Source organism: Lepisosteus platostomus, chromosome 11 (assembly GCF_059453375.1).
Source record: "Lepisosteus platostomus isolate fLepPlt1 chromosome 11, fLepPlt1.hap1, whole genome shotgun sequence".
Lineage (NCBI taxonomy): Eukaryota > Metazoa > Chordata > Actinopteri > Semionotiformes > Lepisosteidae > Lepisosteus > Lepisosteus platostomus.
In genome coordinates, this window is record NC_142621.1 from 26,300,035 (window position 1) to 26,323,453 (window position 23,419).

Consider the following 23,419-nt stretch of genomic DNA (forward strand, 5'->3'; position numbering starts at 1 on the left):
GTGTTTTTTTTAGTACCGAGACCAGCCATATACTGTATGTTTATGTTCCAAAATTAATATCATTTATGGCCTTCACACATGTTACAGTATGCTTCTATTCTTTTTATGCTCAGCTACTAAGATTTCCCTTCAGTGGTAAAATTCCATATAAATATTCAATACTTAAACGGGCACAGTAAAGACATTTAAATCTTTCTACGACCGATCAACGCACCACGATTGCCCCTGTCGGTCAACCAATCACGCACCGCGGTATTTTGCATCATCTCGCGTCACGATGCGTGATGACGTAGCCAATTACCCCCGGTACGTGCCTGTGCCGCGCACTTTGAATGGCTGCATCTGTAAATCCAGGGTACAGTGTCTATGATTTTTTTTTGTCATAAAGAAATTACTATTGGATTTAAAAGTTTTTTTTCCTTTCAATAGTTCGTTTTGAAACGATTCACCAGAATGTATTCTTGAGGAGAGTAATGTTTGTGAGATGCTTGCCTTGCCTCGCTTCTTTTAGTCAACTGTTGACTTTTTGTCAACTGCTGCAGTTCAGTTCTACAGAGCTCTGCTGGTTTAAAATGCAGAAAATGAGCTCTAATCGCATAAGATTATTCCAGTTTTGCCACAATGCTCATGTCAAACATGGGCGACCCCTAAAAACAAGAGCTATTTTTGCTTTGTAGGCCACTACATCACCTAGAAATGATCAAGGCTGCTTGACCCTTCTTCTCTTGCCACAGGTTCTGTTCATCTCCCAGAAGCACCAGTGCACCCACAGACTGGCAACAGACACTAGTATTGTTTAAGTGCCCTTTTTATTTTCTAGTGATCTCAACAGTTAACACTGTCCAACACCCAGGACACATTGTACAGTGTCACAGTTCTAGAGCAGTATACAGGATGTGATACTCTTTTATGTGTTTTTGGAATCATACAGGTTTATTCTGTATAAGCTGCCAGACCACGATGAAGGAAGAGGTCTGCGATACCTCTACATGGATGACCATACCAATGGCTGGGTATATGGGAAGAAATTGGTGAATGACTCCAAGAGTGCAGTGGGGCAGACTTTGCAGCCTTTTTTGTCCTACATTCATTAAAAGGTAAGAAACCTTTATTTATTATTTGTGTCATCTCCCAGAAAGTGAGGTCAGGATATACATTGTCTTTTCGATTTGTTTATTTTCACAGGTTTCTCTTATAATTCAAAAGCCTTTTGTGCAATACAAATACAAACTTTGTTTTGGGATTTTTTATATTCCTTCCTAAAAGACTGTGGACATTGGGTATCTTCTATACAACGATCAACCTCCAAAGTCATTTAAACCTGCTCCTTCATCTTTTGGACACAGCAAAGGTAAGTAACATTTTATAATGTACAAGACAGAAGGACACAGAAAATGGGGGGGAAAAAAACATCATAGACAACACAACAAACAATAGAATTGTATCTGCAAAGGAACAAGTAATAGGTTTATTCCATGCTGAAAAAAAGAAGAAAGAGAACACAACGTTTCGGCCGTGGAGCCTTCTTCAGGTGTGACACGGATGCTAAAACGGGCACAGTAAAGACATTTACTGTAAATCTTTCTACGACCGACCAATGGACCACGAGTGCCCCTTTCGGTCAACCATTCAAGTACCGATGATGTTTTTTTGCGTCATCGATGCGCGACACCGTAGCCAATTACCTCCGGTACGTGTCTGTGCCGCGCACTTTGAATGGCTGCATCTGTATGGCTACTGAATATATGGCTTTATTCACTCATTCTCTCATTCATAGTCATGGCCTACACTATCTTGGTCTACATACATCAAAAACTTTTTAAAGATACAACAGATAGAAAATCAAGGTACTGTATATTTATATACAGTCACTACATTTTTTAACTTGTACTTCATAGCAACTAAAATGTTTATAGACTATTAAATGATTTGATTTGATTTCCTTCATAACTTGATTTTCACTGTCTTCAGGCTTCGTTGATAAATCACACGCAGCAGACAAAACATCCATGACAGACTTTACAAGCAAGCTGGAAAGCTGATTAATTGCATCATGGTACATCTGTGAACTGGGCACTGATGGTTCAGTACTTTTCTGTGGTCTGTGATCCTTGGCAGTCAGAGACATTTTCTCTGAAATCTTTTGGGAGACTTCAATTCCGTATTTGTATCACAGTCTTGAAAAAGTGAAACATCCTTCTCATTTGTGTCAAACATTGGAGAATCGGGAAAACTGAGGCACTGCTTCAACAGCCTTTTCACTGATTTCTCAGTAAATGAATACAACAACTGCATAGAAAGCTCTGAGGACTTTGGATGGGATAAATCCTGAACTACTAGACAGCTCTTTAAAGTTGGATCTGAATTAGATTTGTGAGCTGTGCCCAATTGTACTGTAATTCCTGATTTCAAAATTAAATGGAAAACATTTTTGACAAGTTCTTCTGAAAATACACGCAGAGATCCACTCGAGACAAGTTGTTCCACTTTCCTTTCAATAGGACTCATTGTAGAACTTTCTGTGGAGGTCATGACTTGGTCCTTAGGCTCTTCTGAAACCCTTGTCTGCAGTGGGGAGAGATTATGCTTTGCTGTGGCTCCTTGTACTTGAGATGCACAGGGCGCCTCTTCAGCTGAAAGGTTTTCAATGTTCAAATTAACATTATTGGAATGGGTTTGAAATGCTATATTCTCATTGACGAGACCAGCAGCACACCAAACATGGGACCGGGGAACTTAATTGCTTTTACATGTCAATTGATTTTCTTGTTCTGCTGTAGTGTAGGTTGATCCTGAAGCTTTGATGAAGCATCAGTCAGGACTCTATAGGGAGCGTCCCGACTCATGACTTCTGTGTCATCTGTATAAGAATCAATCAACATCCCAGGCACATTTGAACAGAATATTCTTTACGGTTACTTTTAGTGTACTCTTTATGGACAGTGTCTTCTCCACTAGACATCCTGTCTTTCCCATATTGTTCACCAGAGAGGTGCATTGTTTCATAATCTGGCGAGTTTGTTACTGACATGCTTTTCTTAGTCAAGTGTGGTTCACTAAAGCTCTGGTGTGAAACCTGGACTGAAGGAGGAAACATCTCAAGTGAATCTGCTGATCTCTGCTCTTTAGCAGATAAAACTTTCCTTGCTTTGAGCAAAGACAGGCTCTTCTGATTCCAAAAGTGTTTCAGTTTGTTCTTCACAGTTTTGAAGAGTTCCTCAGTCATTGTCCTAAGGTGCTCAGCTGTTCTAGTATCAGTTTTAATTTCTGATGTTCCTGGTAACAGGGCTGTATCACAACTTTCTCATTTAACTTTGTAGTCTGTTGAGAAAGAAATCTTCAAAATGCATGTAGCGTAATGTAGTCTTTCTTAAACATCAACAACAATATCTGAAGCCAGTTCAGTGGTTTGCACATGAGAAGAAGAGTCTGAGGACATTGCTTCTTGAGCATGTTTTGTTGCATCCGGTGTTTTACATACATCATCAGCTGTACTGTTTGGTTGCTCTGGGAGATGGGCAAGTCCAGAAGATATACATTTTGCAGCTGCTTTTTCAATCATTTCACTTATTATCCTTGTTGCTGTACTATGGAATACAGAGCTGGAGGTCCTCAGCATCTTCTCTGACCCTTCACTTTCTGCATCTGATATGATGCTCTGTCCAGAAGAGGAAACACTTAAATTGTCCTCAACCAAGTTCATGTCCATTTTCCCAATTTGCTGTTTTGAAGAAATGTTTTCAGATAACACCACCTTTGGAGGATATCTACAAATCTCCATTGTAATTTGATTAGGGACTTGTCCTGTTGCCTTATCAATATCAGATAATATGATTTCTTCAACAGGAGATATCTGGGATTTTGATTGATCTGGAATATTCTCCTCTCTTATAAATGTAGAAGCATCTCTCTCCCAGTCTTTAGGATATGGTGAAGGGCTTTTAATGGTGTCTAAAATATATTGCTCTTCAAGGTACTCCAAAACTGAAGTAACAACCTCTCTAGCCAGAAGGCTTTCATCTGAAGCCTTCTTTGCCACTGTTGTGCAATAAATCTCCTGGTCTAACTCTTTTTTCATTGCTTCACAAATGGCCCCAGCAGTTTCTACTGTATAGGTGCACAAATCTGAAATATCTGACACAGAATCAGAAAACACTGAATTTGTTGGTGAAGAGCAGACACTTGAGCTCTTTGCATTGCTTTGAGCAGGAGAACTGGAACTAGATACATCTTCTTCAGTCTGGGTGAGTAAAGATTTGAGCTTTCCAAATATAGTCCTTACGATGCCTTTTGCAACTGAACTAAAGTCAAAGGTATGATCAATGGATCCTGTTTCTGTGCTGCCTCTAGAAGTTTGAGGAGCAGCAGCAACATTTTTTTTTATTATTTTATTTTTAGAGAACAAAACCAAACCATTTTATATATGAAAGTCCATTATTCAGCCTTACATTGCAGGCACAAATTCCTGTTTGTTCCCCTAATTTTTACAGTTACATAACTTTTTAACAAAACTATATACATTCAAAAGAAGGAAGATGTATACATTTATGAATATGAAAAGGAAGTAGACTATATAAATGTATCTTATTACATTTCAGTTATTCTGTATCTCAACAAAATCTGACCTTAAAGGTTTAATGTGCTGAACCCATCTAAACCAATATTTGACCATTTTTTTCATTTGTAATTTTAGAGAAAATGTTATTTTTTCCATTAGATATATTTCTTTTATTAATTCAATCCAATCATTCATTGTTGGTAGAGCTGTGAGAAGCCACTTTCTTGTTATAGCTTTCTTCCCTGCTGATATAAGGACTCCAAACAAATATTCATCTGTTCCCCTCCAATCAAAATCCAGTTTACCAAAATATAAAGCCTCAAATGTAAAGGGTACATTCCTTTCAAATATAGTTTCCAGGGCCTCATGTAATTCATTCCAGAAAAGCCTTATTTTAGGGCAGTTCCAGAATATATGCCAATGATTACCTTGGTTTCCGCACTGTCTCCAACACTTAGAGTTTTCCTCAGTATGGTGCGCCTTCTGACCCGGAGTAATGAAAAATCGAACAATGTTTTCCCAGCAAAACTCTCTCCATAAATGCGAGTTAGTACATCTCCATTGAAATTCACAAATTTTAAGCCACTCTTCATTCGAAATTCTAACTTCACTTTCTTTCACCCATTTATCTTTTATATTCTCTGTAGAATATGATTTCTTTTCCATAAAACTTTTATATAATCTAGATTTAATACCTTTGCCTAATTCTGATTTGTAGGCTTCTATAACTATTTTCACTACTCCATCATTAACAATATCTAAATCTCCCCTTATAATCTCCTTATTAAAATAATGGCTACAAACTGAAAACTTTGTAGCTGATTCTTATCCATTATATTACAAAATGCAGTTATTCCTTTTGTAATCCATAATTTAAATCTATTATCCAATTTATTTGGTTTAAACTCTGTATCATAGGCGCACCATCTGAGTATCTTTATTGCCTCACCTAAATTATACTCTTTTGTGATCATATTCCATGTCCTTAATTGAAACTTTATCCATGGATTGAATATTTTTTCAGTAATTTTGTCTAAATTTCTATTACCTAATAGTGTCTGAATTGGGGGGCTATTTACAAGGGACAATTCAATATCTTTCCATCTGTCTTGATATTCTGGATTACAGGAATTAATGAGAGGTTTAACCTGAGATGCATAATAATAATCTTTTAAATTTGGTAAAGCCATACCCCCTTTATCTTTTGAAAGTTGCAATGTTTTGAAACTAATTCTAGATTTTCTCCCCTCCCAAATAAACCTAGAAATCATCTTATCCCATTCCGAAAATTGTTTTGTAGAGAGTTTTACAGGGAGAGCTTGAAATAGAAAGAGTAACCGAGGCAGCAGATTCATTTTTACAGATTCAATTATAATACCGAAATATCTTTTGGTAAATAGACTCCTAAATATCTCATTGAACTTTGGGTCCCACTTAAGGTGGTATTTGCCTTTTAAAAAATCAGGAGGGTTGTAATTAAAAGTTAGAATTTGTGTTTTTTGAACATTTAACTTATAGCCTGCCAGCAAGCCAAAGCTATCTAAGAGTTTCATTACTTCTAGAAATGAACTAGTGGGATCTTCCAGATATAATAAAACGTCATCTGCCTACGGTGCTATCTTTTGCTCATTACCTTGTATAGAAATACCTTTTATTTTGTTATTTTGTCGTATCCACTGGGCTTGTGGCTCTATATATAGAGCAAAAAGGAATGGAGATAAAGGGCAGCCTTGTCTAGTCCCTCTTTCTAAAGTTATTCTATCGGATAAATAACCATTTATTTTAATTTGTGCTGTTGGCTATCATATAAAGTTTGAATACCTTTAATAATATTTTCACAAAACCCAAACCTACCTAAAACCCTATAAAGGTATTTCCAACTAACAGAGTCAAAAGCTTTCTCAGCATCTAGGCTCATCAAAGAAGCTTCTAAATTATGTTGCTGAATATGGTTCATGATATGCAATGTGCGTCGAATGTTATCATGGGTTTGTCTATTTTGAATATACCCTGTTTGATCATAGTGTATCAAATGAGGGAGAATCTTTTCAATTCTTTTAGCCAGTATTGCTGTATACATTTTATAATCCACATTAAGGACTGAGATTGGTCTGAACGATCCACAATCCAATCTATCTTTCCCCTCCTTAGGGATAACTGAGATGATAGCCTCTCTCCATGATGGGGGCATTTTCCCATCAATTAATACCGAATTACAAGCAGAAAGAAGATTTGATATCAATTCAGCTCTGAAGGTTTTATACCATTCTGAATTAAAACCATGAGTTCCAGGTGATTTATTAGCTCTGAGGCTCGTAATCACTGAATTCAGTTCTTCTCGTGTTATAGTCGTTTTTAATATATTATTTGGATCTTCCGTAAGAGTTGGTAAACTGAGAGATTCCAGAAAAGTATCCTTCTTTTCTTCACTTTCTGAATGGGGTTGTGTATATAATTTTCTGTAAAAATGTGTTAAAGTGTTTTGAATTTCTTCCCATTTATATAATACACCATTACAGTTCTGGTCCCTTATTTTATATATTGTATTATCGGTCTGTTGTTTTTTTAATTTTTTTTCCAACAGCTTTAGGGATTTTGACCCTGATTCATAACATTTTTGTCTAGTAAATATATATTTTTTTCAATTTCCTGTGTATGTAAGACATCTATTTTGTTTCTAAGCTTCTTTATTTCTTTCATGATTTGTGAATCCTGTTTTTCTTGATGTTTTTTCTCCAACTCTTTTAACTTTATAGTCAGATGATATAATTGTAGTTGCTTTACCTTCTTCTTATGACTGCTCAGAGCAATAATTTTCCCCCTTATAACTGCCTTTAATGTATCCCATATCATCTCTGGTCTCACTTCCCCATTATCATTCTCCTCCAAAAATCGTTTTATTTCTTGTTTTATCTGTTCTTTACATTGTGGATTGTTCAACAGACTTGAGTTCATCCTCCATGTTGTATTTTCCCAATTATTACTTAATCGTATGGACAATGACATAGGAGCATGGTCTGAAAAATTACTTCTACCAATATCACAATCTTGGATCCTATGTCTATCTCTCTTGTGTATAAAAAAATAATCAATCCTTGAATATTCCAAATGAGGGAAGGAATAGTGAGTGTAATCCCACCCACTTGGATAGAAATCTCTCCAAAGATGTATTATTCCCATTTCCCCCATCAGTACATTAATCTTTTTATACAGTGACTAATCTCTCTGAGAAGATATATTTGTAGAATCAAGCCTGGGGTTAAGACGCACATTCCAATCACCCCCACAAATCAGTATTCCTTGTGCATTAACCATCAAATCGACCATTTTTTAATAAAAATTAAAATCACTACCAGGTGGAGCATATACATTAAGTAATGTTAGTAATTCCCCTTCAATTTTTCCCAATACTAATACATATCTCCCCTCCTTATCTTTAACGTCTGTAAGCAACTCAAATTGAACCTTTTGAGATATCAGTATAGCCACTCCTCTCCTATGGCCAGATTTATATGAGGAGAAATAGATTTTTGAGAAACCCATTCTCCTTAATTTCTCATGTTCCAATACACTCAAATGTGTTTCTTGTAAAAAAGCAATATGAGCCCCTTCTTTCTTCATTTTAGACAAAATTTTACTCCTCTTAAGAGGGTTAAGTACTCCATTAACATTAAATGTAACTATTATAAGGTCTTGCTTGGACATATTTTATGTAAATGGTAAAACTTTCGAAATCTCTCCCATACAACATATGTTTCATATTGTTAAACATCCTCTTCCTATCATTTTTTTCTAATAATGCACCACAATCAAAAAACACAATAGACAAAGACATTAACCAAACAATCTTAAACAAAACTGTATCCATCTCCATCTCTTTCAGAGTACTTTCTTCCAACTGTGCGGTTCTTTTCAAACGAACCCTATGTGGGCTTCTCTCCTTTTTTTTCTTAAAAAAAAAAAGGGGGAAGTCGATTAGGGAAATCCTCCTTCTCCTCTGGAGGAGGGCCTTTAAGTAGGGGGCAGTGGCAAATCCGAACTTATATTATAAAGAGAAAAAAAAAGGTGTGTAACCAGAAAAATAAAAAGTCACTCTGGTCGTAATCACCAAGTATCTGTCCCGACATGTACAAATTCTCTTAAAACATCGCAGGAAACTTATTTAAAAAATAAAAACCATTAACTATTAAATCACGACCAACTCACTGTATCAAATTTCATCAATCTTGCGAGGGGGGTCTTCTCCTGAAATTCTGTAATTTCTCCTGATATTGCTGTTTTGAGGATTGGTCTTTCCCAGGACTAATCCGTCTTCCAGCCTTCTGCCAAGTAAACAGTCGCTTGATGCTGCTGAATGGTATAGGCAGGTGCCGTCTTCGTAAAACACCCTCAACCTCGCTGGAAATGGAGTCTGAAATTTTATTTTCGGCGATTTCAGCTCCTTTTTTACTTCAGAATATTCCATACGTTTTTTTAGTACTGTTGGGGGGTAATCATTATTACCATAAAAGCGTTTGTTATTGTGGAATAGTTCTTTCTTTTGCCAAGCTTTACGCAACACTTCCTCTTTTATCTTGTAGCTTAAAAACGTGGCGACAATGGAGCGCGGTTTGGCGTCAGGGCCTTTAGGTCTCGGCGCTAACTGTCTATGCGGCCTTTCAATTCCCAGTTCCACGTCCTTCGGTAAATCAAGTTCCCCCCTTAGCAGATTTTCAAGGAAGGTGACAATGCAGCGACCCTCCGATTCTTCGGGGATTCCGTAAATCCGAATGTTTTCTCTGCGCGATCTTCCTTGCTGGTCTGTTAATTTAGTTTCTAAAGTAATTTGTCGTTGCAAGAGTTTCTTTATCGCAGTTTCTGTTGTTAAGACCCTTGTTTCCACTTCTTCGATCCGTCCCTCTGCTTTATCCAGTCTCTTATTAACCTTGCTCAGCTCCTGTTTAATATCCATAAGCTGCTCTTTATTATCCCATCTGAAGTCTCTAAGTTCGTATAATATTTTCTGAAGACTGGCGTCTGCGCCATCTTGTTCAGAGTCCGTTGAGCTACTTCGATTATGGTCCGAAATTGCAATTTCGACATTTTCCACGGTCGTTAGTTTTCTCCTGCTTCTCCTGACAGCCCCTTCAGCCATAGTTATTATTTTTTCAAACGTAACGTAGAAAAAACCCTTTTTCAAAAAACACTTTTTCAGGGCTTTTTTACAATGTTGCCGGGCGATCCGTATTTATGCTGCCTTTCCCGTCCGCATTCTAACCGGAAGTCAGCAGCAACATTTTTATTGGATTCTTGCAGATATTTATTTGTTTCAATACAATTCAGTGCAAACAAAACATTTTCAAAAACAGAATTTACAATGTCCTTGGCAATAACAGTGACCCTATTGTTGGGAATCTGAGATTTTGGACTTCTTTTTTCCAAAATGGAGATTTCTGCAGCTTCTGGGAGCAATAATGACTCTTTTGAGTTACTCTCATGTAAATTGTTACCCACAGGGGTGAAATCCCACTTTGTTTTTTCAATGATCTGAGATACTATCTGCTCAGCAATTTCAATGATTTTGGCTTTAGAGATCCCAAAAGCAATATCACTGTTTGCTCTTTCCATTCCCACACTTGATTCCGAGGAGTGAGACTTTAATTTGAAAGATGGGGGGCTACTGCCATTTGTTCTTTTCTTAGTCACTTTTGCCTCATCTCTCTCATTCTGCAGGGCATCAGGACTCTGAAGAAGGTAGTTCTCCTCCACAGATAAGCTGGAGGAGGGTGAAATCGTTTCTAAATTTTTCAGAATTGCTGACACAAAGTCACTCATTGACTGGTTATCCCCTGAAGGTGTTTCCTTCATGTCACTCATCTTATTTTCAGTATTTGCTTTGCAGAATTCACTCTTGACTTCTTGTAAGACAGTACTGATTATTTCTGTTGCCGTGACAGCTAACTCCGCCTCATCATATTGTTCTGAGTGGAGTCTCTGGGATTGTCCTAAGGCATGTAGGCCACCACCATGGCCACCCAGGAGTCTACAGGTTGACCCTGACTCAACAGCGCTTGTGAAAAAAGGCTGGAGTCTTCCAGAGACAACTTGTATAATCTCACTGGCAACCTCTGAGGCTACAGAGTCTGTCTGTGCTTCTAGATTAACACGCACAGTCTTTGGGGTGGGAATTCTTTGCTTATTTTCTGACAAAGCAGAGTTGACACGTTCAAGAACACCATCCACAAGTTCAGTGGCAAGGTTATTCGATCTGCAGCGGTAATCAAGACACCTAACGCAGAACACTGGGGTTCCATCAGCTGAGCAGGAAGCTGTGCTTCAATGAGGGCTCTGCTAAAGACATCTTGTACTATACGTTCTGCTTTTGTAATTATACTTGACTTAGCGATTCCAAAAAGGTCCTTCAAAGGTTCTGAGAGGGGCTTTCCAGCATGTTCTCCTCCATCAGCAACCACAATCTCCTTCGAGGGTGTTCTGGATTTTAATCTGCAGGGTGTATTTTTCCCTGTTTCTTCTCCTGAACTACCCGAGGACGAGAGGGGTGAAGGGAAAGGAGTGGAGATCCAGCATCTCGTTGACTTGAAGCTACTGCTCCTACTCTGGGACTGCCATGTGGACCCTGACTCAGTACCAAGCAGAGAATGAGAACTCAGGGTGGCCTGTAGTGTCTCCTCACTACTGCTGAAGTAAACCGGGGACTCAAAGGAGCAGTGAGACACGCTCCTGCTCCTCTCTTCATTGTAAAGGGAGATGGCTGGAAGCAGCACTCTGATAATGGACGCTGCCACCCACACCACTATATTCTCCGCCGTGTCATTAAGCTCTTCCATTGTTATCTGTTTTAAAGCAATAGTACAAAAGTAACCACAGAGCACTAAAATAGTTCAATATACAGTACACCTATCAATATAAGACCTACTTTTACTTACTTGTCAGGGTTCATTGTTTCCCATGTTAACATTTAGAAATTTGCAACCAAATTTTGAATGCCAGCACAGACGCAACTAATACAAATATACTGTTGTCCATACAGTATAGTAAAAATCTATTATGGATATACTGTTGTTATGTATAGAAAAATATATACAGTACAGTATTTCTGATATATAAATGAAGCAAGAACAACAAGATACCAGTCTAACCAAAGAAATAGAATGGTCAGTATTGCATATTTTGCAAATGGATCCCTTAATTTATAAATAATTAAATGTGCAGACCCCTGTTTCATTCCAGAGGAGGCAGTGTCAAAGGGTTCTTTTGGCATCGAGTCTATGGTAGAAAGTGAAGTCACCCCCTTGGAACCTGGACAGCTTAATATTCTCTGGCAAAGAGGCACAGACCTTTGGCATAGTGGAATATCTCTGCTCTGAGGAGTGGCTATGTGGCTCTGACGACAGGGCAGCCACAATCAAATCCTAGTGGGAGCTGAGCTGAACATGTCAGGGAAGGAACCACTAAGCAACAGCTAGGTGGACTACATTTCAGGATTTACTGTACTGAAGGAACAAATTAACATATTTCTTTACATTTGTTCTTTAGTTATGACACTGTGCATTTTAACCTCAAGGAGCTATCTGGAAAAATAAATGCATCCATTACATTCAGACAAGCAGTGTACCTTACCTGTCCATATAAACTCTTCTCAATCACCTTTCTTTCACTAAAAAACATTATGATAAAAATTAGTGTGACATTGTTACTACATGGCCAAAATACTAACTAGATTTTGCAATATTAAACAATGGTGACTAATTAACAATATATAGGCAACTTTTCTAGTGGCAGAACAATTAATCTATTTTAAAGCACATTCCTGTGTAAAAAAGATGGCCTCCTAACCATGATGTTGTGGGAAATCCTTCAACCAAGGAGCAGGACACAGTCTTTGTGGATTCAGTTGTTTTATTGAGCTCAGTAATGACATGAATGCGCGTTGGGTCTGCCCCGCAGGACAGACGAACCGCAAGGGTTTCCCAGCTCTTATATACAGTATGATCTCAGGAAGTTTTGTTTCATAGCTTCATGTGTATTCGTCTTGCCCTTTGATATGTAGCATGAGTTGACCGGTTGGTCCTGTCTGAAGTCCTGTCCTTTGATGTGTAGCTGTAATTGTTGGAGCTGCTTAAGAAATGTTAAAACAGCCGACATATTACACAATGTGCCTGAACCAACACTGTAGTGTTGAATACAGATAAATTATATATATTTTCCATCTATGATATATATATAAGTGTTTTTCTACTTCAATGATTATGTTCGTACTTTTTCAATTTACCTACTGGATGTCTAAAACTTGCTTAGGTTTTTAACTTTAATATGAGAGGCTTATAAAATAAAAATCACCACAACAAAATAGCACATTGGAAATGATAAATCTTAAACTTCAAACTGCAACTGTTCCATAACACTTTAGCGAGTATGGTACAATCGTGTTCCTATGTGAAGCAAGATCACTGGTAATTTACATCATTGTGTTTTCAACAACAACTACTTAAACATGCGCAATGTATCTAACCAGTTTCATACTGGGTACCTCATAATTGACACATGACAAATACAGTTAAATTCAGAAAATAAATAGTAATTCTGCATTGAAATGTGCAGAAATATGTCATGTTTATGTTTGTACCCTGTTAACTTCACAGAGATTAGACCTTAGAGAATTTAAAGATTCTGTGAAACATGCAGTTTGACCAGAGATGCCCAAACCTTTGCATACAACTGTATGTTGCTGCTGCATCATTCAGGACAAAGCCCAAAATGCGTTTCCAATACATTTGATGACTTAGTGTTACTTAGTTGTTACTGCCCTCTGGTGGTTGTTGATTGAAACATAACATCCATTCAAACACGACCAGACATTTCTCCCATTGTCAATACTTCAGCAAAACTTCACATTTTATACCGGTGCCACAACATATTGTTAGTTATTATGATAGAAATTTGTTTTAATATGACTAAAATATTATTGTTGTAATGCAGTATAATCAGGGTTATACATAAGTTCAATACAACAGTTTATTTTTGCGAAGGTTCAGTTAGTGTATTTTGACTGCTGCTCTAGTCATCGTCAATATCAATATTCAATGTCAATGTTCTAGGCATTACAACAAAGCCAGTTTATGGTAAACTATATCTAGGATTTGGAAAAATGCACATGAGCGAACACAAAAATGTGCACATGTACTGTACTGTTAACAGACTGATTCATGCATTCGCAAAGAGAGAAAAAGCAATTTCATGAACTCAGCTGGTGAAGTGAGCTCAAAATAGAAAACAGTTCCTCTTTAAACATTTACATATCACCATACTAAAACGATTAAAATAAAAACTTTATGTTCGCACTGATGCTTAACATACCACAACTGCAGCATGTTGGATTTACCCATCAGACAGCTGACTGATCAGAGGGACTTCATGAAACCAGTTGGAATCAGTAGTCACCTCTTCAGTGGAGTCAGGTGAAATATGAACTGACCCAAGAGAAAAGAATTATTGCAGCATTAGAATTCTTATGGCATGCATAAAAAAGTGATCAATCCAATTAACATCCAAAATAGACAGAAAACATGTATTTATTCATAGATAAAATTAGGATGTTACTTGGAATTAAATCCCACAACACGCAGAATAAATGCCACACAGGTAGGTGCCCAAGGCTGGAGATAAACCATGGGCTTTGGAGATGCAGTGCTATAACCATGAATTGGAGGCACAAAACGCTAACAGAATCTGGTGCTTTGGCACCTCTATAGCATATCTTGGCATAGCCACCCTAGAGTAGACACACAATATAAGAGGTGCCAACATACCTTGCTCATTGTGGTCACTGAGGATCCAAAAAGTATTAGTTTAGGTTATTAATTTAAACCTATAGGTGGTCATCTTGGAAATACAACAAAATATAGCTGCAAGGTCAGTGTCAGGTCCGGAATTTGCATGAAGAAAAGTTCACCTTAAGAGGATGAATCCAAACATCCATTACTCCAGTACCTTTTTGTGCCTTCTAGCTCTGATCTCTTTCTTCAGCTGGGCCTGTCGCACCTCCCTCTGGGCATCTTCCTCTATCCTCATCTGTAAAGCTCTCTCTCTGATTTTCCACATCTGTAGAGCCGTCAGTGAAAAGGCAAAGCAGATGACAAACAGCAGAAAGCTAGATTGTGTTGAGCACAAAACAGCTACGCTACTAGACATTTATATTTATATATGTCACCTGCTTATAGGTGGTACATTAAATATTAAGGATTCTGTTAGATCATGTGGAGCTGAATCTCTCCCCTTTTTACAATCTAGCAATTGAGGCCTTTGGGCATTTTTCAGCATATTACAGTAGGAGCATTCAGCAGCTGAATGTGGTCTGGGAAGCCCAAAGACAAAATAACTGGGAAAATAACATACCATACAGCAATGTACAGTGAGAATGCGAGAAAAAAAAAAACAAGAAACATGATTAAGCTGATGTAGAAAACGATGAGGCTAAATACTATATATTGATAATGCTGTTGATTTGAAAGCTGATAAATTAATGAAAGGGGTGAATAAACTATGTGTTTTAAAAGTGAGTTAAGCTACAGTGTGGAATGTGAAATGGAAATCTAATAAGTAAATTGATTCTTAAAATGTAGAGAGCCTTGCAAAAAATATATGTTGGTGCTTTTAGAAAATATATTTCAAGGATGTGACCGCTACGGGCAGAATTTTAGAAAAAAGTGCATCAACAAAGTGCACCCTGTTTAGGTTACTTTAGAAGACAATGTACCAAAACAATATATGCTGTCTGGGTCATTAGATTAGCCGAAAGTAACTGATAAGCTTTGAAAAAGGGCGGAGCGGTGGCTCTGTGGCTAAGGATCTGCGCCTGTGGCTGGAAGGTTGCCCGCAGCCGGCAGAGGAATCCTACTCCGTTGGGCTCCTGAGCAAGGCCCTTAACCCCAACTGCTCTAGGGGCGCTGTACTATGGCAGACCCTGTGCTCTGACCCCATGCTCTCTCCCTGTCTGTGTGTCTGTGTGTCTCATGGAGAGCAAGCTGGGGTATGCGAAAAGATAATTCCTAATGCAAGAAATTGTAAAGGGTTAATAAAGTAATGTTATAAATATATAATAAAACAAATCTAGTGGTGCTTCTTCTTTTGTTTATGATGTAATCTGTTTTGTCTTAGGGAAAGGGGAAGTGTTGAAGGGACAAAGTGCTGAGCTTTCTCTTACAGCGCAACATCTTATTAAACCCTGTACTGCTTGTAACAAATTGAGTCTCTGATGCACTTTGCAGAGTGGCAACAGGGCTCCCAATATTGCAATATTGAAATAAAGACCTTACTCAGGTGAGAACTCTCTCTTGTGGCTTCCTTGAAAATTAATATTTCCATGACAATTTGGGGGCTTGTCCGGGATCACAAACCTGAGCGCGGACGGCTGCTGAAACTCCATCTGGACCCGGACAATTTTAGCAATTTGGACGAACCTAGGGGGATAAACTGTTTATCCTTCCAGAGGTGCGTCTGGAGAATTGGCAGCTGTCTGACGTCAGTAAGTGATCCTTAAAAAGTTAATAGTTTGAAAAGCGAGCCACAGGGGTGTTCTCTTCGATAAGTCAGGGACTTACAGTATAACGGGTCTGGGACCCGGCGAGTCTGGGACTCGTGAAATGAACATATCTTAACACAGACGTGTGGTTTTTGCTCTGCGGAGTAGTTAATGTGATAAGGTTCTAAGTAAGGCACCGATCGGTAAAAATGGGGAATGAAAATTCAAAGACGAAAATGGGACCGAGCAGTCCAGCAAAAGTACATGTACGACAAATTCAGAGACGCAGGAATAGGTGTAAACGATTATAGCCCGGGTTAGAGTCCCGGCAGAAGGAAAAATGTGTATCTTCATGAACTGTAAAGCTAGGGTAATAGGTGTAAGGGAACTTGCACATAAATTATATATGATAATTAGGGGCACATAACTATGAAGGATCTTTGTAAGTGAATCAGAATGGACAGAGGAAAGTGGAATTAGGAAAAAGAAGTTTCCTGAAGAACAGGAAAATTAGAAGAGAAGTAGAAGAAAGGAAAGAAAGTGAATTGGAAATCTCCACCGAAATTAGAAAGCGGTCCGGAGCCAAAGCCTTTTCACTTGTTCGTGAAATGCCAATGTGCACTTTTCCAGGTCCAGAAGGAACTCCAGCATATGTACATTGACCTTGGTCTCCTAGTGAATTATTTGCATTAGTCAAGTCTTTTCCTAAATTGCCTGATGATCATAAAGAATTTAAAAGAAAGGCAAGCCTTGTTCTTGATTGTCTTAAGCCTAATTACAGTGACATAACCTTGTTGGTAGATCACATTGTTCCTAAAGGTTTACAATGTCCTCTAACAAGGAGGAGGCAGATTGGCGGATACATGACCCAAATGATGAAGAAGTATCCATCTAAATTAAACCACACGGAAATGGAGAGGAAAAGTTAGGCGGCTGCTTCTGAAAAGAGGTAAGGACTCCTCTTTTCTAAAAAGTCCCTTGTCCTCTCCATGTTGCTGTGGTGGGTTCAGGGTTTTTCTGAAGCTGAAGCGAGTACAACAGAAAAGTGAGTTTATGGTGTATGTGTTTGTAGATGCCTGTTTTGTGAAGGTGGGGTAGAAAAAGAGGGATGGCTGAAGGAATAGCGTCTCGCCCTGCCTGTGCGAAAAAATCCAGGTGCTGCATCCTGGTACATGACTGCAGTATGGCTGAAGGTAGTAACTAGAACTGTACTCGCAGAAGAACATGGTTGTGTGTTTAAAGCCAGGATTTGGAACCTGGTCCGTGTTCCCGAATTGTGAGAGTTCGTCAGTTTGTCTCGACTGGGGGATTCCTCCGGGCGCGTGGGAGACGTGAAAATGGTTTGGTGTGAAGAAAAAAAATTAGATTAATGCAAAGTGAAACTTAAAAAGAAATATGGACTATCAGACGGAATTTAGCGCTGCAAATGGGAGGTAAAAAGACTCCCAAGGAGGAGAAAAAGGAGCCGCCAGTTTGTCGCAATTATTGTGCGACTTTAATATTATACCAAGATATAAGACCCCTTCAAGAAAATAACGTGGACTGGGATAAATCCCCTGATTGGGTATATCCAGATGGGGGGTGAGTTAACTAGCCCTGGGGCAAAGGGGGGCAAGACCCCAAAGACAAAACTACGAACAAGCTGGTGTGCAGTTACTAAAAAAAAGGGTGTTTTTTGGAGAAATTGTAAGAAAGAGGCTTGATTTCACAATTAAAGAACATGTCAGAAGCTGAAACGAGAGCCATGCGTGAACTAACAGATTTAATCTAGTAAACCCCTTTGTAGCCTTCCTAAATTTATCTCTGGGTTTAAATAAAAGTGAAATAATCTTACAGTGTGCGGGAACTGGGGGAGACAGGAGCACAGCTGTCCTGTTTTTAGACTAAAACAGCATAAAGATGTGATATAAAGTTTTCTAACGGGTAGCAGGAGGCTACAGGAGAAGGGGGGGCAAGGGTTGTGTTTAAAGCAGATACAAGCTGTCACAGTTTGCCTGGCAAAAGATGTACAGTTTCAACTACTGATGTGGGTGGGGGACACCCCAGACCTATTGGGCTGGGATGTCCTGCAGCATTTATAAGGAATTCCTGTATGAAATAGCATTTATGTAAACTAACTCAATAGAGTTATGTGATATTGTGATTGTTTTACCTAATGAGGGAATCCATAAGGCCGGGCTACTCCAAGTATTAGATCTTCAGACGAAAAAAAGGAGTATAAAACCAACTACATGATAAAGCCAGGGTGAATGCCCTCTCAGAACGAGCTCGTCTGGTGACGCATTGGCTTTAGGGGGTTAGTGCAGTGTAAAGACAAAATTGCCTTGACCCCTGTAGCAGAAACCGTTTTTAATGTTTTGAAACAAGCTCTTGCAGGCACTGGCCCTGGACTGGATTCCCTCAGACGGATCATCTGTATGTAATCTGTATGTAAGTGAAAGAAATGGGTTGTGAGCTGTTGTGCTGGTACAGGAGCATGGAGATAGGCATCGTCTGGTGGGTTATTATTATTCAGGACCCCTTGATGCAGTGGCCAAGGGGCCGTGTTTATGTGTTGTGCAGGCTACCTGCCTGGCTGTATAAACTGAATAATCTGGTGTAAAACTAGCAGACCGAATGAAAAGATTTAATTGAAACTTGTAAATATGCGAAATGGAAAATTGTAGCGATTTATATAGACTCTATTTTTCTATTGTTCCACACTGCTGACCCTTGATTGTTCTCCCTTCCCCATTGGCCCACCATCACTCCACTGTTTCAGTATGATGTCATCATTAATTAGCTCTCAGCCAATCAGAACACATCTTGTTCACTATTTAACATGGAGGCTTTCAGGAAGAGGGGGCCTTTTGTTTGACTTTGGTCCTGTTTCGCTTCGCTTCGCTTCGCTTCGCTTCGGGTTATTGCTTCGGCTTCGTTTGTTGGTTTGTTTTTCTTTGTATGTGTGTGTATTTTCGTATAGCTTCGGCTTTGTTGTTTTGTTGGTTTTTTGTTAGTTTCTTTGTACTTTCGTTTGTGTGTTCATCCTTGTTTTGTCATTTCCTTGCCCCAGTGTTACATGTTCAACTTTTGTGTTCTTTTGTACCCTGCTCCTGTTTATTACTCTTGTTCTCCCTTATTTGTCTTCCTGGTTCACTTGTGTTTTTGTGTGAACTTTTGTATATAATGTTAGTTTAGGTTGTTGGGTACACTTTACACACTTAGTTGATTTTGTATTATTACACTAGGTTAGTACGGGTGAGTGCCATTTGTCTGGTATGGTTTTGGGTAGTCAGTGCAGGTTAGCTAGGGTGTTGAAGACGCCGAAGACCGTGTGTTTCGGGTTTTCTTTTGTAGTCAGATTAGCTTTCCCTCACTGTCCTAGCCAGCTCCATTTTGTTTGTTATTTTCTTTCCTTTGGCACCACTCTAGTTTCTTACCCTTGTTATCACGCTTCCTAGTCCCTCACCAGAATCCCCCTGCTTCCAAAAGAATTATCCTAAATGTTACACCCCTTTACCCCTAGACACTTGGGGTTGTAACAATATACATTTGGTGTATGCCACAATATTGGATGGCGGTGAAGGAATAGGGATTTCCTCTACACGGCAGGGACTCCAGTTAAGAATGCTGGGTTTGTCTCTGAACTGTTAGAAGCTTTGCAGCTACTGACTGAAGTAGCTGTGGTAAAGTGTAAATCACATAATAAAGAAATGTTTCCAGTAACTCGAGGGAACAACTTTGCAGATGCAGCTGTCAGGTGAGCAGTACTTGTAGAACAGGAGTCTGAGACCCCTGTGAAACCTCTGTTAGTGAAAAGGGGACAGCTACATAAAAATATTCAGGCTCTGAAGCAGAGAAAAGGACATGGTTAGAAAAGAATGTGGTGCTCCCAGCACACTGGACGCCCTGCATGCCCTCACAGCCTAATGCCTTTTGTAGCTCGACAAATGCACTCTGTCGGGCACCTGGGTGTGAGAAATGGTGTGCCGGTTACCCAAAACTGGGTGAGAACCGGGTTTGAAGCAGTAGCCACTTATGTGGTATCTCAAAGTGACGCTTATCAAAGGAACTCAACTCAACAGTTCAGGTGCGGGTGCTACATCTCAAAAGACCTGCTCCTGAGGAACCTTTCATGCACTGGCAAATTGACAATTGTAAAGGGAAACCTTGGCTCTTATAATCTGTTCGGTGTGAGATGGACTGAGATCACCCTCAGTCTGCTGGAACAGTGGAATGAAGGAACAAAACTCTGAAAGATCGACTAGACATCAGACTGAAGGAACGCCATGGGATGCGGGCTGGATCAAACAGAACTGTGTAACAGAGCCTGTTTGATATCATCACGGGCCAATCAACGAAACTTCCTGGAGGGACGAATTTGGCTAATGGGATGTTGAATTTGCTGATTCTCTATTGTAGTATTGTAGGTTGTTAATTGAAGTGGTGGACAGGTGCTGGACGCTTGGAGACCTCCAGTAGAGGGAAGATATGACCTGATACCTGGCGAGTGGGTGTGGGTGAGGATGATATACCCTGCCAGATGTTGCAACCCCGCTGGGGAGGGACCATATCAAGTGCAACTGACTACCGACTCTGCCATCTGAGTGACAGGATGAGATCGCTGGATCTACGCGTTGCACTGACACCGAACCACTGCACCAGAGACTGAGTGAACATTAATTATTATATTGTTACTGTTTCTGTGTTTGTCGAGCTTCCTGAGGGGGGGCGACAGTGTGGGTATTAAGTAAAAGGAGTTTTACTTTGATATATGGGGATATGGAATCAATACTTTATCAGTAAAACACAAATAATAATCAGAGCTCATGTTGGGTTTGTATTGCTATAAAAGATGCTCATGGAAGTAATCCCCTTTGATAGAGGTGATTATTTATGTTTATTGGCATGGGTAACTCAAATGTATTAGAATGGAACGAACTGTATGCTCCTCGCTATAATCACAGTTCTAGGCCATTCTCTATTAGGGTGATTTAGGTGAGCAAAGACTAAACGGTAATATTTGTACTAATTGTATTCTAGACAATTATGAGCAAATTAATGACTTAGCAAAGCACATCTATGATGAAGAAAAAATATAAATCATAATTATAATCCAGATGATTGGGGCATTGGTGCATGGCTACAGTCTGTGCTAGGAACATGGAGAGGGTCTCTGGTTCAATACGTATTTGTGGGTCTGGTATTATTCGTTATGATCATATTGCTAATGTCCTGCTTGAAAAACATCTGGACTTAAGCTGCTGCTTCTGTGCTAATTGTATGCCCTGAAGGGATCATGAAGGTCAAAAAATGATTTCATGGGAAAGGTTCTCTTATCTAGTGGCAGAACCTGATGGGTAGAACAATATAGTTTTAAGGGGGGTTACCCTTGGGTGTGATTCCCTCAGATGCAAATGATTATTGTGGTTTGTTTGTTCATAATAAGATGTTTTGCAGGAACGGAACAAAGAGAAATTTTACAACTTCAGCTAGAATTGTTCTGCAAAACGGCACAGCTGAGGCAGGGGAACAATGTGTAGATTTTTCTAAGAGTTATTACCCAGTTGTTGACCAATCTTGTAAAAAATCCTAAGATTATGCTGGGCTCCAGCCCACAAGGATTTACCTGTGCTGTAAGAACTAATGAGTGAATAAGGAGACTGGATTCTGGTGAAAGACTTCAGGAAAAAGAAACCGTACCAGGTGCTGCTGACCACTGCCACTGCTGTGAAGGTCATGGAAAGGATGCCCTGGATTCATGCTTCCCACTGTAAAAAGGTCACAAACGAACTGAGCAAAGCGCAGGAGTGATGTCTCCACAAGGACAGATGGGGATCACCTGCTTGGGACTGATGTGCACAGCCTTTTTCCTTTTTATGTGGAAGCCTGTCACCACCCCAAAAGAGGAAGAATCTAAATGCAAAGCCTCTTTGTATACAAACTGGCTGAATGAAACTGATAATGAGGGGGATATGAGTAATTTGTGGTATAAATTTATAAATCATACTGTAAAGTTAAAGAAATGTAATGCATCTTGTTATGTATGTGCTTTAATGCCTCATTCTACAGCCTCACCCATGTGACTTTTTCCCCCGACCAGTTGGTAGTCACATTTCTGAATGTATAAGTCTAGTGGCAGGATTTCCAAAGCCAGACCCTAGATCTTTTCCCACCTTTACCATAACATACTTAACCTACTCAAAGGGGAGTTAGATTAATGGCACTCCAGAACAGGTTCATGCTGGACCTTCAAAATGCAGCATCTGGAGGAGTCTGTGCTTTAGTAGGAGACTCCTGCTGTACATATATTCCAGCTAATGACGATGATTACGGAAATATTACGCTCGCTATTCAGCATTTGAAAGAACTAAAAGACTAGGTGAATAAAGAGAGAGGCATTAAAGATACACCGGCTTTTCTCTCCTGGTTAGAATCACTGTTTGGGCCAGGGGGATTGTTTTTCTTTAAGTTACTAACACCGATTATACGGGCTGTGATACTTGTCTTCCTGTTTTAATGTTGCTGTATGACATGTATTATTCCAATCCTTCGAAATATGGTAATGAATATGTTTACGCATCAGTATATTCTGATAAGAACGCAAGAATCCGACGTATGGGAGCCTCCTGGGAATCCGTATGAAGAATCTAACTTGTAAACATTTTAAGAATAAAAAGGAGGGAATTGAAATGGAAATCTAATAAGTAAATTGATTCTTAAAATGTAGAGAGCTTTGCAAAAAATATATATTGGTGCTGTTAGAAAATACATTTCAAGGATGTGACCGCTACGGGCAGAATTTTAGAAAACAGTGCATCAACAAAGTACGCCTTGTTTAGGTTACTTTAGAAGACAGTGTACCAAAACAATATATGCTGTCTGGGTCATTAGATTAGCTGAAAGTAACTGATAAATTTTGAAAAACAAATCTAGTGGTGCTTCTTCTTTCGTTTTATGATGTAATCTGTTTTGCCTTAGGGAAAGGGGAAGTGTTAGAAGGGACAAAGTGCTGAGCTTTCTCTTACAGCACAACATCTTATTAAAACCCTGTACTGCTTGTAACAAATTGAGTCTCTGATGCACTTTGCAGAGTGGCAACAGGGCTCCCAATATTGCAATTACTTGTCAGAAAGACATCTTTTAAAATAGTTATGCTAGAGATCCTGTTATCTTTTGCTTGCTCCCCAATCATGCTGTATTTACAGAGGTGTCACAAAGTCACTTGCCAGAGTGGATATAAATGTCTCTAATCAGTTTAAGATGCAGAAGGAAACCAGCTATTAAAGATCTGTCATCCAGGTGATGACCAGGAGCAGCCCTGGGTCAAAATAAATCAAACTGTATTCTCATACCTCATC

The 23,419-nt window shown here is 39.1% G+C and overlaps 2 long non-coding RNA genes across 3 annotated transcripts in view; one reads left to right on the forward strand and one right to left on the reverse strand.

The window, feature by feature from the left end:
* The window catches only part of LOC148652275 (uncharacterized), a 74,143-nt gene extending 72,328 nt beyond the window's left edge, over window positions 1-1,815 (forward strand). For both annotated transcript variants that reach the window (XR_015925037.1, XR_015925038.1), the window contains 2 exons: window positions 932-1,097; window positions 1,186-1,815. This is a non-coding gene — a long non-coding RNA (uncharacterized LOC148652275). The remainder of the gene's footprint in view (window positions 1-931; window positions 1,098-1,185) is intronic.
* Window positions 1,816-12,439: 10,624 nt separating this feature from the next.
* LOC148652281 (uncharacterized) lies at window positions 12,440-14,039 on the reverse strand. Its single transcript, XR_015925060.1, has 2 exons — window positions 13,941-14,039; window positions 12,440-12,673 (listed from the first exon to the last, which is right to left on the reverse strand). It is a non-coding gene; the product is annotated as an uncharacterized LOC148652281 (long non-coding RNA).
* Window positions 14,040-23,419: the final 9,380 nt, after the last annotated feature.